The sequence below is a fragment of the Myotis yumanensis genome, unplaced genomic scaffold (genome assembly GCF_028538775.1).
Source record: "Myotis yumanensis isolate MYYU_CA2020_CCGP unplaced genomic scaffold, mMyoYum1.0.hap1 SCAF_9, whole genome shotgun sequence".
Classification (NCBI taxonomy): Eukaryota; Metazoa; Chordata; class Mammalia; order Chiroptera; family Vespertilionidae; genus Myotis; species Myotis yumanensis.
Window position 1 is genome coordinate 35,704,458 of NW_027223760.1, and position 15,845 is coordinate 35,720,302.

Below are 15,845 nucleotides of genomic sequence, written 5' to 3' on the forward strand. Positions count from 1 at the left end.
TCAGAAAAGTATTGATTGCAAGAACACTACCCAGTAAAGTTTCTGTAGATTAATCTTCTTCTCAGGATCTAATACTGGGAGCTGAACTGGTGGCACCACCTCCGCGCCTCCCCCGCAAATATGGTTACTGAGAATCCACACATACCCTTCTAACTATATTTAAACTTACAGGCAATTGCATTAATAACACATTACCATTAAAGATAACCCACTGTTATCCATACAAATACGCATTCTTAACACAAAAATGGGAAAACCAACTCTCGTCTATTTCATCTTGTAATGCCATTTATTCTTCTCTTGTTCATAATACCCTTTCTTACCCTGTAACTTAGAGATATAATTGCATCTTTAACTACCTTCCCACTTTAGGTAAATTCATAAAGGAAGATGGGGGAAGACGACAGCATGTGCCAGTATATATGCATAACTGCTATAGATTTTATTTCTGCAAGTGATCACAAAACCATAGTTGATATTTGTTGTTTTTTTCTCTTCTATTGTTTATTTAGTGTCTCTTTTCATTTTGACAGTATAGCCACAGACAATATCATTTTTTTGACTTTTAGAATGACACAAATCTTCATTCCTGTGGGATATAATCTTCTGATTGTTCGTATTAAATTATGATAATTTTTAATGTTTATTACTGCCTATGGAAGTACTATGAGGCATGTAAGAAAATCATATATTCCAGCAGTGTACTCTCTTGTCCCTGCTATGAAGAAAGCCTCCTCCACATTTCCACATTAATAAATGATTACACCAGACAATATAAGTATTAATGAATTTTCATTATGGCACCAAACAACCCTCAAAATTCCATTACTTGCAACAGTAAATGACTATTATTTATGGTTGTGAGCTCTGCTTGGCTCTGTTTAGCCTGCATCAGTTGGGGAGGGCTCTGTTTCCCATGTCTTCTCACCCTAAAACTCAGGCCGTCCCCATGGAGGCTTGAATAAGTGGCCTGGGCCAGTCCACTCATTCTCATTCAAGCTTCTATTCAGTGTGGTAATATCACATCCATGTTCATCCCATTGGCTGAAACAGATCATGTAGCCCAGGCTCACATTAATGAGCCTTGTAATATGGAATTTGCAAGTTCTCATTGTCTTTTTTTTACTGAAAGGCAGTTTTCCTACAAAAACTAAATTACTGTTCTTTGTAATACTGAATTCAGCCAATTCATAATTATTATCAATTCAACCAGTCCATGAAAGTTACAATTTCTGTTGCCTTTGGTCTCTTCTCTGTCATCTTTTTATCTTCCCATCTTTTCCTTTTGCTTTTGCTTTCTTCTTTTACTCTCCTGTGTTCCCTACTGTGTTGTGTTGTTACTTATCTCTTTACTTGACTCTTCTCTATTGATTTGAAGTAGGAAACTGCCAGTAAAAAGATAAATGACCAAAGTTCACTCCATAATGTGCCCCCAAACCTATGACCTCATCAATGTAATCAAAAGCTTAAAGACTCAAGATATCCCAGAGAGAACCTAGCCTTGTGATGTATGAAAAACCTATAATTTCACTCAATTTATTATAATTACTCCTTGTACTTAATAACCATATGGCATAATAATAATCATCCTTACCTTTAAATGTGATATTAAAGGTATAAATTGCATTTATTTGTAATACTAAATTTGGTTCACAAAAACTGACTGTAACAGATTTTCACCTTAAACCTAGAAATAGGTGAAACAAGTCATTATTTTGAAGACCAATGCCAATTAAATCAGAGTCTTTGGGGAAGGGACCCAGGCATAAGTATTTTGTAAAACTCCTCAGGTAATTTCAATGAGCAGCCAATAGGAGATTCACTAAACTGGATTACCAACCTTAGGTTATTTCCCATACTTCATTTACTCCAAGGGATGGCTGATTTGATTGATAAATTTCTGACAAGATACCAAGTTCAGTTCCTTCATTTCCCTCTCTTTCAGCCCACTCCGTCTTCTGAGATAGTGTGCTCTGCTCTGTGAACTACCACTAGTAAAGTAAAGGGCCCACCCTCATAGAATTTTATTTTCTCTGTGGGGTGAGTTGGTCCATCTAATGGAGGAGTGAATTTTTAGCTAACATTGATTTTCATCTTCCTGACTCCTTTGTATGTCTCTTAATCAGATCCATATTTGGACCCTAAAAAAGGCTTTATTTAATCTCATTCAACCCAACAATGGTCATTAAATAAGCTTTGGAAATACAGAGTAGACATTAGTATAAGTATTACCTCTTTAAGGCACTGATATTTTTGAGATTTCTTTCCCCCTCTACTCAGTTTTTCTCCTCTTTGTCTATTCCTCTTTTTCTACTAGATGATTTAACTCTTCTTTTTATATTTACACAAAGTATTATATATCTGTTATCTATTAAAAAACCTTTAGTTTTCATACATGGAAAATATAATAGAACTAAAGTATATAAATTAACATAATAAAAATTGCTAATCACCCCAACATGCTGGAGAAGTTTAATCCTAGAACATGTTGGCCTATAGTTTAACCTTGCCCATCTTTGTAACTCTGCCCTTAGGGTACAGGTGATTGGAAGTTACAGTCATCGGATAAGACAATGGAAGTTTTAAACTCTATTAGATTGTCAATAATTAAATGTGTTCCAGACATTATGGCATTTGTCTATATTGTCATTAGTTTTATTCCCCCATGAGAAAATGAGTTTTGCTATGCTATCTTTCAGGGCAGCAATCCAATAAAAATATTTCAGAGGTTTTATGTTAATATTCCTCACTTGGGTCAGTTTAACAAATCAATTCAATTAGAATTAAAGGTATTATTTCATATGCTCTTAGATTTTCTTTAGGTAAGACATCTTATACAACTATGTTAGATTAAAACTTAAACTCAATTACTACTTTATTAGTTTAAACTTATAATAGTATTAGTAGTATAAATAAAAGAATAAAACAGGAAAAATAACGAATGATGTAAAGTTATGCATCTTGCTTATTGTTTTCCTAAACATGAGGCCAAAATGGAACATAGCTCTTTTGGAAATAGATTGTATTAAAGGATTATACCCACAGGGTTTTTTAAAATACTCATTTTATTTTATAAAAAGAGAAATGCATATTCATAATAAATTAAGAGGTTAAAGCCTAGATGTCAGATATTGGGATAGCACTTCTCATTGGAAATTCCCTTAGGCCAGCACAACTGATTACTTCTAATTTCCTCTTGAAAGAAAATGTCAGGCATAGATGCTTAACAGAATTTGAGCTTTAAGTGTTTTGATGGATCGGTGACTAGAGCTGAAATAGAATTTTTAGAGTTTGCTACAGCAAAACATTTTACAAAACACTTCAGAAAATATTAAAATAAAAAGTATTTATTGGAAACTTTAATGATTTAAGGTTAAATGTGAATTGATAATATTGATAGGTTTTGTGGCTGAGTAAAAGAAGAATGAAAATGTATACTTAATTTTTTTTTATTTATTTGTTTTTTGTTTTTTACATTTTAACAACATAAAGAGCTGCTGCAACACTAGTGCTTATTGGGAAAATATTAAAAGTCTAGTAAAAAAAACCCAAATTTGCATTTCAGTAAGCTGATCTTTATTGGGAATTACTCTACATAAAAATGACCAAAGTTACGTTTTCCCCCCCCCCACAAAAATGAGATGAAATGAAGGATTTTTTTTTAAATATATTTTATTGATTTTTTACAGAGAGGAAGGGAGAAGGATAGAGAGTTAGAAACATCGATGAGAGAGAAACATCGATCAGCTGCCTCCTGCACATCTCCCACTGGGGATGTGCCCGAAACCCGGGTACATGCCCTTGACCGGAATCGAACCCGGGACCCTTGAGTCCGCAGGCCGATGCTCTATCCACTGAGCCAAACCGGTTTCAGCAAAATGAAGGTTTTAAAGGATATGTCATCACTCAAAAAACATTTAAAAAATTTCTGAATTTATGGACTAAATTTTTTCCCATTTAATAGTTTTTATTTTACCTTTGGTAGATATTAGCTCATTAATCCTTCATTTGAATCCAGTGCTGCCTCCCAGTTAACTGGTCAAATGGCTTACCTTTATTTCACCTCTGCTTCTGGTCTCTACCTCCCTCACCACCCACCTTCTGTCACTGCCCTGTACACACAAACTTTGCCACTTATATACTGGCATTACTGATATTTTGAAAATGTTGTCTTTACACATTAGATTCCCCAAATCTTTAAATGCAACTGAAATGGAATTTTTGGACTGGAACCTGGATTCTTTGTCTGCAGAGTCAAAGAATGAATCCATGGACAGAGGGTAGTATAGCAAAGGTGGAGATTCATTGAAGAACAAGTACAGACTCCCACATAGGGAGGGGAAAAGGGTCCCACTGAGTTCCTTTTCCCTATGGCTTATAAAGGCTGCAGGTTTTGATGCCTTGATATCCCCTCTGATTGGTCATTATTCCCTTAGACTGGTTACTATAGTAACTCCTAGGCTCAAAGGTCAAACCTCACATGGGACAGGTGAGGTTCTCCCTTCTCTTTCCTTATTGTTTTCCTATTCACTTTGGGCTTTCTTCTTCTCCTAGATGAAAGGCTTCCTTCTCTTTATTTTGTAAATATAGACCTTTTGTGCCGGGAGTCTGTCCATCCTTGCTGTTTCAAGGGACCTGGCATATATGGCATACTGTTCTTAATATGTTTGCTCCCCTTCTTGGCGCCATGTGTTTTAACCAAGGTCACCTCTCTGAGAAAGGTTGTTTCCCCAGGTGGGGATTTTTCCCTGAGGTTAGGGAGGGGATACAACCCCTTAATTAAGTGCCAGGCGGGTAGTTAAGCTACATAATCTTTACTCCCTGGAATGGAGATAAGAAACGCCCTAACCTTTGTAATAGAAATTGACAGGATTAAAATCGGCTGGTATAAATACGGATGTAACAAGACAATAAACATCAGATCCACATCAGATCATCATCAGATCCTAACCAGAACCTAGCCAGAGAACATGGCAAAAGATCCTGGACAGAACCTGGCTACAGAACTTCACTGGAGAATCTAGACAGAACATGGCAAAAGAACCTGGATAGAACCTGGCTAAAGAACCTGATGACTGAACCTGGCTGGAGAACCTGGAGAACCTGGCTGGAGAACCTAGCGAGAGAACATGGCACCAGAACTTGGTTGGAGATCCTGACCAGAACTTGGTTGGAGTTCCTAACCAGAACTTCGCTGGAGACCAGAACTTCGCTGGAGATCCTGGAGGGAGAACCTCGCTATGCTGATGAACTGAAACCAGTTTCCATGTCATTCATTCTTCGCCGACTCCGTCCACACCTTTGGGGACCCCTGGACCTGCTGGGATTGGACCCCAGCACTTTTGCTGTTCCCAGCTCCCTCATTCTATGGAAATGTGCCTGTTGCAGCCTTTCAGCTTCCCTATTCTATGGAAATATACCTTCTGCTGCTCTGCAGCCCTGTGCTTCCTCCATGGTCCCCTTAATTTCCAAAATTTCTAAAATTCCCTAAAACCTGTCTTTTTCACCCCCCAAAATTCCTTTTTCACAACCTTTGTAAAATTTCAATGTTAGGCTTCCTGTCAGTATTAACAGCAGGAAATCATCACCACCTTTATCATCCACCTCCTCATCATGTTAAAAAACAAAATTCAAATGAGGAAATTTTACAGATATTATTGGCTTCTTTAAATGATTCATAAGTTGGGTGTCATTAAATCTAGCAGTTAGAAAGAAGAACCAAGGAGCCATATAAAACAGATTGTGTAGGTAGAAGTGAGCAGCAACATGGAAGTTGGCCTAGGCAGAAGAGGGGATTGGTTATTGCAAGGTTACTTTCCTTACTGGGGATGGAATTGATGCAGGCCTTCTGGGGACCTGGGGATCGAAAGATCTATGACCGACTGTGGGATCTTAGCTTCATGCAGGAAAGAATTCAAACACAAGCCAGCATAGAGTTTAAAGTGAAAGAGAGGTTATTAGTGAAGCAGTGAGTCAGAGAGTGGCTACTCCACAGACAGAGAAGCCCCCCTTTTAGCAAAATTTTCTTTCTTTATTGAGGTTCATTTAATTGGGGGGTAAGGCATTCCATAAGCGAAAGAAATATTCAGGATTTTTTCTAGGAAATGGGTGGAGACTTTTCAGAAGAGCACAGTTGGCCGTGTTGTATCTTTATATCGACTTTTCATTTCTAATCATGGTGTCACGGGGTGTGTCCTGTGGGATGCTAATGTATTAAAATGAGCGTATAATGAAACTAGGAGTTACCATTAAGCAAAATCAGTCAATGAGCTTATCTTTGGTTTCTAAGCCATAAATCCTTTGGGAGTTGGCCTCACCATCTCCTTGATATTCCTTGTAGCCCTTACAGTTATAAGCATTGCCTACAAATGCTGATCAGGTGATTCCTGATTGACTGGTTGAAAGTTCCATTTCTGGGAGAGCCAAAATGTAATTAGGTTTGGTGACATGGGGCTTAGCATAACTGACTCCATTTAGGGCCTATTGTCTTATTTTTAATATTTTCATCATCAGCATTATCATCCTTGTTATTTATTGAGCTCCTAATCATATGGCAAGCATTTTTTAAAAGAGTTTATAGTGTTATTTAATTTAACCCTTAAAATATCATAGGGAGTATTATCTTCATTTTACATGTGAATGGACATATTAAGGGACTGAGGGATATTTTATTGCCCAATGCCTCACATCTAGTATTTAGGCGACAGTTGAATTATATCTGGTCCTCTCTATTCCAGGGCATAGATTCTTGCCCATGAACCTATACTAGTGAGCACTGGGGTATAATTTTATGGCATTTAAAAATAATTATTGATGTAAATGAAGTTCTGCATAAAAAAGTTGAAACATTAAATATTAGACTCCCTTAGTTTACCAAATGAATAAGTAAGTACCCAATTCTTTGCTAATATTTGCAAAAGTATTTCCCCCAATTTTTAGTCTTCTAAAAGCATATATTTTATAAAAGACATGCATTCCTAGTTTTCTACTTATTTGATTATTTTTATTATTTTGTTTCTATAATTTGTAACAAAATGTTAAATTAACTGTGTTAGTTTCCTATTACTGCTATAACAATTACCACAAACTTAAACATAAATATTATCTTATAATTTTGGAGGTTGGATGCCTAAAATCAAGGTGTTGGCGGGGCTGCATTCTTCTTGAGGCTTCTAGGAAAATCTATTTCCTTATTTTCTCCAGGTTATAGAGGACATACATATTCTTTGGCTTGTGACCTCTTTTTTCACCTTTCAAACCAATGGCATAGCATCTTCTATCTTCTCTGACCTCCTTCGTTCTTCCTAGAAGAATGCTTGTAATTACATGGGCCCATTTGGATAACCCAGGATAATCCCTTATCTCAAGATAATTGATGTAACCACATCTGAAAAGTTGTTTTACATTTTAGGTACCATGTTCTCAGGTCTGGAGATTAGGATGTGAGCTTCTTTGGGGGACCATCATTCATTCCCCCACAATGACATGATATAAATGATTCATCAGAAAATGCCTTTGTGTTTTTTTTTTTTATCATGTACTAGCAGCCTGATGCACAAAACTCATGCAAGGGGCTCAGCCCTCGCAGCCCTGGCTTTGTCTGGAAGGTCTCCTGGACAGTTGTTCTGCTGTTTGGTCTAATTAGCATATTAGCTCTTTATTATATAGGATGGTGTTGATGGTTATTGCTGTTTAAATCTCTGATAACAAGATAACTATATTTATACACAGCTTGGTTATAAAGGAGATGAAGAAATAGGTATACCCTAGAAAATAGGAATCATGATGTATTTGGCTTTTCTCATTAACTTACCAAATTTGAAAAATAAATCTAACTAAATGTCTATAAGATACCATGTTTAGATTTAATTTTTAATTAAATTGGAGATGGAAATTAAATAATACCATCAATGCTAAACACAATAGCAAGTTTCCTCTTTCATTTCGAGTCTTATGAAAAATCCCAGAACTATTTTTTCCTGAGACATATTAGTGAATTACTGTCACTGTTTTCATAGAGAATATTGTTGTCTGATGTCTAGATACTGTCTTAATCTTCAAAAATACCTGGAGAATTTGTTTAATTCTAGCAGTTAGATTGCTTATAAATACCATCTTTTTTGTGGTGTTTTTTTTTGTGACAACAAGTTTGTCACTTTCATAGAGAATATTGTCTTATTTGTAGACACTGTCTTAGCCTTACCAATGAGTATTTGGGAATGCAAATCAGATCAACTTTTATGAAAAGTGTAAAAACTCAAAATCTTTTTTTTGTTTGAGAAAAGAAATCCAGTTTTCAAAGATTTCAAAATGGTATTTTTCACTGACACTAAAACTTAAAAACCCTAGATTGTAAAGTTAGAACAGTATAAAAAGAATGCATGAATCTTATCCTAGCTTCGGTAAATGGCAGTTTTCTTATACATTATCTTATTGAGACTATATTCTTTATTTCCATTGTACTTAAAAATAGATTTTCTTTGGAGATAAATTCATTCTCACAATAATTCTACAGCTGGAGATAGGAAGCACATTTAAAAAATGCTCTTATTTCTGAATGGAAGGCAGCATTTTTCCCTAGAAAGAAACCATTTGGATTTCTTTTAATCACACTTTTTCTTTTTTCACAATAAAAGAGATATTTGCATTTGCTTCAGTGGTTATAAAAACCAAAGTTGTTACAAATTGTGATTACATCTAACAATTAAAGAACACTTTCTTCAACAATGTTTCTCTCTATTTGAGTCCATATCAAATGCCTACTTAATTGAGAAAGGCAAGGAAAATGCCAATTATTATCTGTTATCCTGGATCCTAAGCATTAAATCTAAGATAATAACATCAGGCTTAATCTTACCTACTATCCAGGCATTATTTTAATATTACTTAATGAAGTGGATACAGAAGGAAAATAGAATGCTTCTTTGTTGACAGTACCATTAAAGTGTATATTTTTAAGCTCTCGCTACCTGGTAAGATTCCATTACTATTTCCCCCTTTTATACATTAGAGCAGCGGTTCTCAACCTGTGGGACGCGACCCCTTTGGCGGTCGAATGACCCTTTCACAGGGGTCGCCTAAGACCATCCTGCATATCAGATATTTACATTACGATTCATAACAGTAGCAACATTACAGTTATGAAGTAGCAACGAAAATAATTTTATGGTTGGGTCACAACATGAGGAACTGTATTTAACAGAAGGTTGAGAACCACTGCATTAAGGAAATAACATTCAAGGTCTAAGATTGCAGAAGTAATAAGTGACAGAGCTAGCATTCAAATTCTGATCCTCTTGATTGAAATTCCATATTTTCATCACTCTGTTCTGTCACAAAAGAAGTTTGATTTGAATCCTGTCCTCTAAGAAACGAATAGAGAAAAAATCAAACAAAGCAAGGTTCTATGTTATGTGGTGCAATGATAGTTGGATAAGCAATCAGAACTCCAGGAGTAGAGGAGAGGGACTTTGATGTTTAATGGACAAGAGTGTGAAGAGGAGATGCTTATACATTTTATGGTTCTTGAACTGGTTTCAAAGAGTTAGATAGGATAGTCATGGAGGGTGGTGGAATGTATTATGGATAAGGGTAACAGCTAGAACAAAATAACATGTAGACCTGGGATGTTAGCAGGTGAATGGAAGTACTAATCTAACTAAAAGGGTAATTATTGAATTAACTCTGGAAAGGAACAATGGACTTAGATGTGACCAGTTAGAGATGGAATACATAGAGAGACAATGGCCAGAACCATTTATTACAATAGAACTCTAACTCACAATCTGCAGCAACCAGCCCAGAAGCCAAACCACAATCTCTAGCAGTGAGCTCCAAATTACCAGGACTTGGTTAATAGCTGCTGGCTTTCCTAATTTGTGCCCCTGCTTCTAGCTTAGAGCCAATGAGAGGAGCCAGATATGATCCCCTGACCAATCACATAAGCTGCCCTGCTTGAAGTTAGTCTGCCTCCAGATTCTTATGCCAACCACCTTTAGTCTGGGCACACCTGATGTCCTTTCTTTCTCCCACTCCTGGGATGCCTTGAGCAGAGATGGGATTTCAGACTCCCCACTAGTCCTCTGCTAACTCCACCCTGTTCTTGCACCCTATTTAATCTCTACTGACCACAAGGTAGCAGGCTTATTTCCACTGGAGGGTGGTGAGATTTGCAGTTTCCCATTTGCCTCCTCTGACACTGGTGGGGAAGATCAGATATGCCTCATTATTGCTAGGTCATTACTGCCGGGCAAAGATGAACCTCCTAGCTCCTCTCGGTCTTCTCTGATACTACAGCCATGGGGATGAAGGAGTGGGAGCAGTTCGCCAGAGCCAGACAAGACTGTTTCTCTTGTCCCTACCTGACTTTGATGACAGGGTTGGTGGTGAGACTGCAGCTTTCTCCATGCTATTTGTTGGGGTAGTTTTTCTTGGCTAAACATTTATGGGGGTTGTTTTGTGTCTTATGAGGTTGCCCTTCTCTCCCTATCTTTATCTAGAAACAGAAAGCTTTTCTTGGGCCTCTTTTGTTTGCTCCATTGGCACTTATGGGTTACGTGAGGCAAAAAGAACACCCAACAAATATACCAGCACATTGTTCTTCAGGTGAAGTCACTAGCCAGACTGCCTTTTTGTTCTCACTGTGTAGTCTTCTTAGGTTTGTTTTGGACATATTGTCCAGGATTTTTAGCTGAACCAAACAGGACAAGGCGAAAGTGTGTCTATCCCATCTCGTTCTTTAAGTATTAAAAACATAACTTTTTATATATTGCTCCATACCCAGGTTCTAAATATCTTATTTATTGGGCAGATATTTTCAGAAGTCTAGGTTGATAACTTGGTACGTCATTTCTTTATAAGTACTTTATGGGATCTCTCTGAAGTGTGAAACTCTCTGTAGTGTCAAGATGCTGGTAATTATAAGAATACAAACTAGAACTGAACAAACTTCAGGCAGAAACTTTATCTTGATCACAACGAAGAAGTCAAGATATCTGAGAAGCAACTTCAGGATATTAGAAGTGGAGTGCTATTCTCCATCAGAAAAACATGTGTTGTGAAACTTTGGGAGTTATGCCTAATTTAAGACAATATCTGAACTCTGGGAACATGGTATGGTACCATATGGTCTGGGATGGTGAATGGTTGTTGCACAATGAAGATAAAATTATGTAGTGCTGCAGAACTTAACAGATTGTGAAGCAGACTGTAAAATGCAGTGATAACATAGATCCTAAAAACTTCCCTAGTTAAAAGCGAGTGGAGAAAATTATGGATCAAATGTTTTGGTCATGTTGAAATGTGTTCTGAGCAGCAAAAGTGATTGGAGATCATCTCCCCCCCTCCCCCCACTGGGTGTGAGGAGTGGCAGATGTCAAATCTTTCCTGTCAGAGAGGAGCTTAGGTGTCTTCAAGGTTCATTGACACTAAGGGATCGAGGTGGAAACTTGACTAGGTTCCAGGGAAATCTTGTCTCTATAGCATTAGTGGTGTGCAGCACAACAAAGAGAAGAGAGTAATAGAATGAAATATTTAGCAAAACAGAGAGAAAGGACCAGGGAGTAAAATGGACGGCTTAGGGATTTTAAGAGCAAGGTTTATATGTTAGTAATTGTGGGTGAAGGATAGAGCCTCCAGTCCAGGTGTTTCACATCCACTGTTAAATAATCAACCCAAACATGCTACTGTATTCTTGGACTACTTATATGTACATAACCTTTGTCTGTTGGACATGGAAAGATATACTCCTAGGTTAGAATAAGGACCTGAAATATTATATTTCTGAAGGTGAACTCAAAAAACATGCCTTAAATAAAATGTAATAAGTTTACTTTTGTACCTATTAAAAAAAGTTATTTCTGTTTGTAATGATAATTTTCTTTTGCATAGTTCTAGTTTTATTGTATCTTTCCTCGGGTCTGTAAATAATTTATTGCAAAAATATTGGTGTTAAGCTGAATATTATTAAGATATTTTGGATTCTTCACCATTTTCTGTCTTTTCTTAAAATATTTTTCTTTTTATTCACTTTGACTTGATATCCGACTCCCTGTCATTGATCATGCTACATTTACTGCGAACTGAATTCCACCAGCCAGTTCTTGATGACTCCTTCTACCTGTAAGACAACACAATAAATCATAAGGAAACCACTCCTATTAAATATATATTTTCTGTGGAATTTTGGAAGACCATAAATTAAATTTTTTTTAAGTTAAGAATTATGGGCACAGGAGTTCCATTCCTAGATAAATGGAATCAGTATCCTCCACTCTCCCTCTCCCACTGAATGCACTATAGAACCTTGAAAATGTATCGGATGGCTATTTGAGGATGCAGAACCACCTCACTGGCTGTGGGCTATTGCTTTTTCTCCAGTATACTCTGTCCTGTACTAAAGCCCACCCCAAATCAGAAAGTTGGCACTGGCAGTATAGAGTGAGTTTTAGGAAAAACCATGTTTCCTGAAGCTCAGAAAAAAAATGGGAATATTTCCCCATGTTTCTTCTCCTTCCGCGTGCACACCAATTGTAAGGGAGTTCTGCCATGGGGGTTGTGGCAGTAGCAGCAGTTGTAGCAGAAGGGACTTGTGGTCACCTAAAATTCTGAGGTCGGGGGCAGTCTTCCACTCTGAGCTGAGAAGCTGGCTTCTCAAGAGAGTGGATCAAACATCCATTGCTTTGACTCTCCTTCTGTCCTGCTTGGCTTAGATGTGAGAGCATTTTCAGAAAGTACACAGTAGCATAAATAAAAGTACTGCTTTCTTGTTATTTTTTTAAGATGCTATTTTTTCAATTACTGTTTACATTCAATGTTATTTTATATTAGTTTCAGGTGTATGGCACAGTGGTTAGATAATCATATACTTTACAAAGTGTTCCCCCTGATATTTCTAGGACCAAAGTGCCCATCAATAGACAAGTAGTTGACAAAGCCATGGGATATATATATACAATGGAATATTACTTAGCCATAAAAAAGAATGAAAGTGATGAACTTTATGCATATATGCATAACCTGTGGACACAAACCATGCAGTGGTGAGAGCCTGTGGAGGTGGGGATGGGAGCGGGCTGGAAGAGGTTAATGGGGGAAAAAGAATGACTTTCAACAATAAAAAAAAAAATGGAAGCTTACCATTTGCCACAGCATGGATGGACCTACAGCGTATTATGCTAAGTGAAACAAGTCAGTCAGAGAAAGACAATAGCATGTGATTTCACTTATATGTTGAATCTAAAGAACAAAATAAATAAACAAACAAAATTGAAACAGACTCCTAGATACAGGTAACAGACTGGTTGCCAGAGAGGGAACTAGGTGAAAAAGATGAAGGGATTAAGAAGTACAAAAGCACTATTTTTTTTTTGTCAGAGAACAGAAATAGGAGTCCCAGGCACTTGTAATGTATTTGAAATATCACAGAGAGCAATAAATGACCCCAGGATTAGTTTATGAATGTCTGGGATCATCTGTAAGCTAATCTAAGATCTCATGCCAATGATTTGGAACAGAACACGCCCAAAGAGCACTGCAAACACTTTTCTGAGATTTGCACGCGCGGATGGGCTATGCTAGAAAGCTTTATTTCTGTGGAATTATATCCTGGGATTCCAAACTCCCATTCCCCTGAGTCCAGTAAAAGAAGTGTAGCTGGGGATTCAGTGGGGCTAAAATTAGAGTCAGTGTCCAGGGTTTTCATTCCATGTTGCAGCCAGGTCCAATACAGCGTTAGGCTAGCTGCAGTCCGTTAGCCCATTGTGTGGGGTCCACATGGCCTTGGGCCACCTGAGAGAATGCTAGGAAGCCAAGTGTGAGCCATGAGCCAAGTGCCAAGAGGAACCAAGGGAGTGAACTTCAGGGGATTAAGTATTCCAAACCTTTGCAGGCTTGTAGTGGCCATGCCCATTCTGGCCAATGACCTTTGTTCCCAGGTGTGACTGACAGGTATCTTCCTTATGTCATCCCAACTTTACTATGATGTCCCTTTACTTCTTTCCTATTAGTAATAGCTAGCTGATTACAAAGGGATCATTTTCTGTAGAGCAGAAGTCTGGCACAGCATGACTTGATTCTCTGCTCAGAGTTGCACCAGGCTATAAATCCTTTTCTTCCAAGCTCACTGGTTATTGACAGAACTCATTTCTTGCTCACTCTTTCCATGTCACCTCTCAAGTCAACAGTGTGTGGAGTTCTTCTTGTGTTTCAAATCTCTCTACCTTCTCTTTCTGCCACCAGAAAAAGAATTTTCCTTTGCAGGACTCATGATTACATTGGGCTTACCTGAATAATCCCTGTTTACAATTGTTTACTAACCTCAATTATATCTGCAACATCCCTTTTCCATGTTCTTAACATCCTAGGAGGAACACCAGTGAGCAGAGATTGTGAAAGCTTATTGTCAGCTTACCACACTAGGTAAATAGCATAGACTATTCTTTTTTGAGTTACTGAAAATATGTTTTAAGAGTAAAAACAAAACTACAGACAAATATTTGTGCCTCCTTTTTGTACCCATTACCTTTCTTTAATTCCTCATTGAAAATTGCTAATTGATTAACTTTCTCAGGATATTCGCCAAGTATTGACCAGGATTCGTTCATTACTTAATTGTAGTCATGCAAATATTTAAAGGCTATCAATTAAAAAAATTATGGCAAGTAGCAGAAAACGAATTCCAAAATGTGGTACTGAATATGAACATTTAATTCACCTACCAATAATTTAGAAGTAGATTGCTTCAGGGTTTCATAATTCTGTGATTTAACAAAGACACCAAGACAATAGGATAAATCTTCCCTTCAATGATGATAATATGATGATTAAGTATGATAATGGTTTTATATATTTGTGGGGCAGTTGGCTATTTTGCTTAGACAATACATTTAAGGAAAAAGATCCTTTTCATCTGCCTCATCCTTGAATCTACCGTGACTACTATAATGTCAGGCATATAGCAGGAATTAAATACATATTTGTTGAATGAATAAATGAACCTTTTAACCTTCCTGTAATTCTGGCAAATAGTAACTGAGAATTCCTGTAAATGTAGGTTTCTATCCTTTGATTTTAGACTAAGGTGCTTGCAGTCAATGTACACAGTTTATTTTTAGTTTCTCAGAACTTGGTCCTAGTTAGGTGTTTGTAGGTTTCAGATTATTCAAAATAACCTTAGCTTGCCTAAATGTTTCTTAGTAATTTCTCTGTCAGGCATTGCATCATAACTAAAACAAAACAGAGCTATATGTGTGCAGATGTCTAGATTATCAAAGGGACAAACAAATATAAAGCAAAGAGACTCCCATAAAGAGAAAGCATTAAAATTAAAGAAGTCATGAAAGGCTTCTGGGAGGAGGTGATATCTGAGCTAAGTTTAAAGGAATAAATGAGGGGAATTAGATCTTCCAAAGGGAATACTTACTGTGCAAAAGCATGGAGGCATTCTTATAAATTTTGTTAAATAAGATGCTTTCATTGGGTTCTAGGCAAGAGATGTGACAAAATTTTAAGATGGTTTAGATTTTGTTTCAAATTAATAGATTTAACAATTTTTCTATTGAAAGCTTCCTATTTTTCCTTTCTACAATGCCATTCTTTCCTTATCCTCCCTAGAAATATTTTCATTCCCATGCCTATTTTTAAATTATAAATGTTTGTGTATATTAACAATATGTGCATATACAGTATACACAAATTATATATGTCTATATTTTAAACATTGTTTTGCATATTTTAGCATTGTACATCATTCTATATTTATCTTTTTTATTTTCTTTCAGGATTATATTTATGAAATTTATTGATCTTCATTAACTGTACTTGTTTATTTAGTTCTATTGCTATAT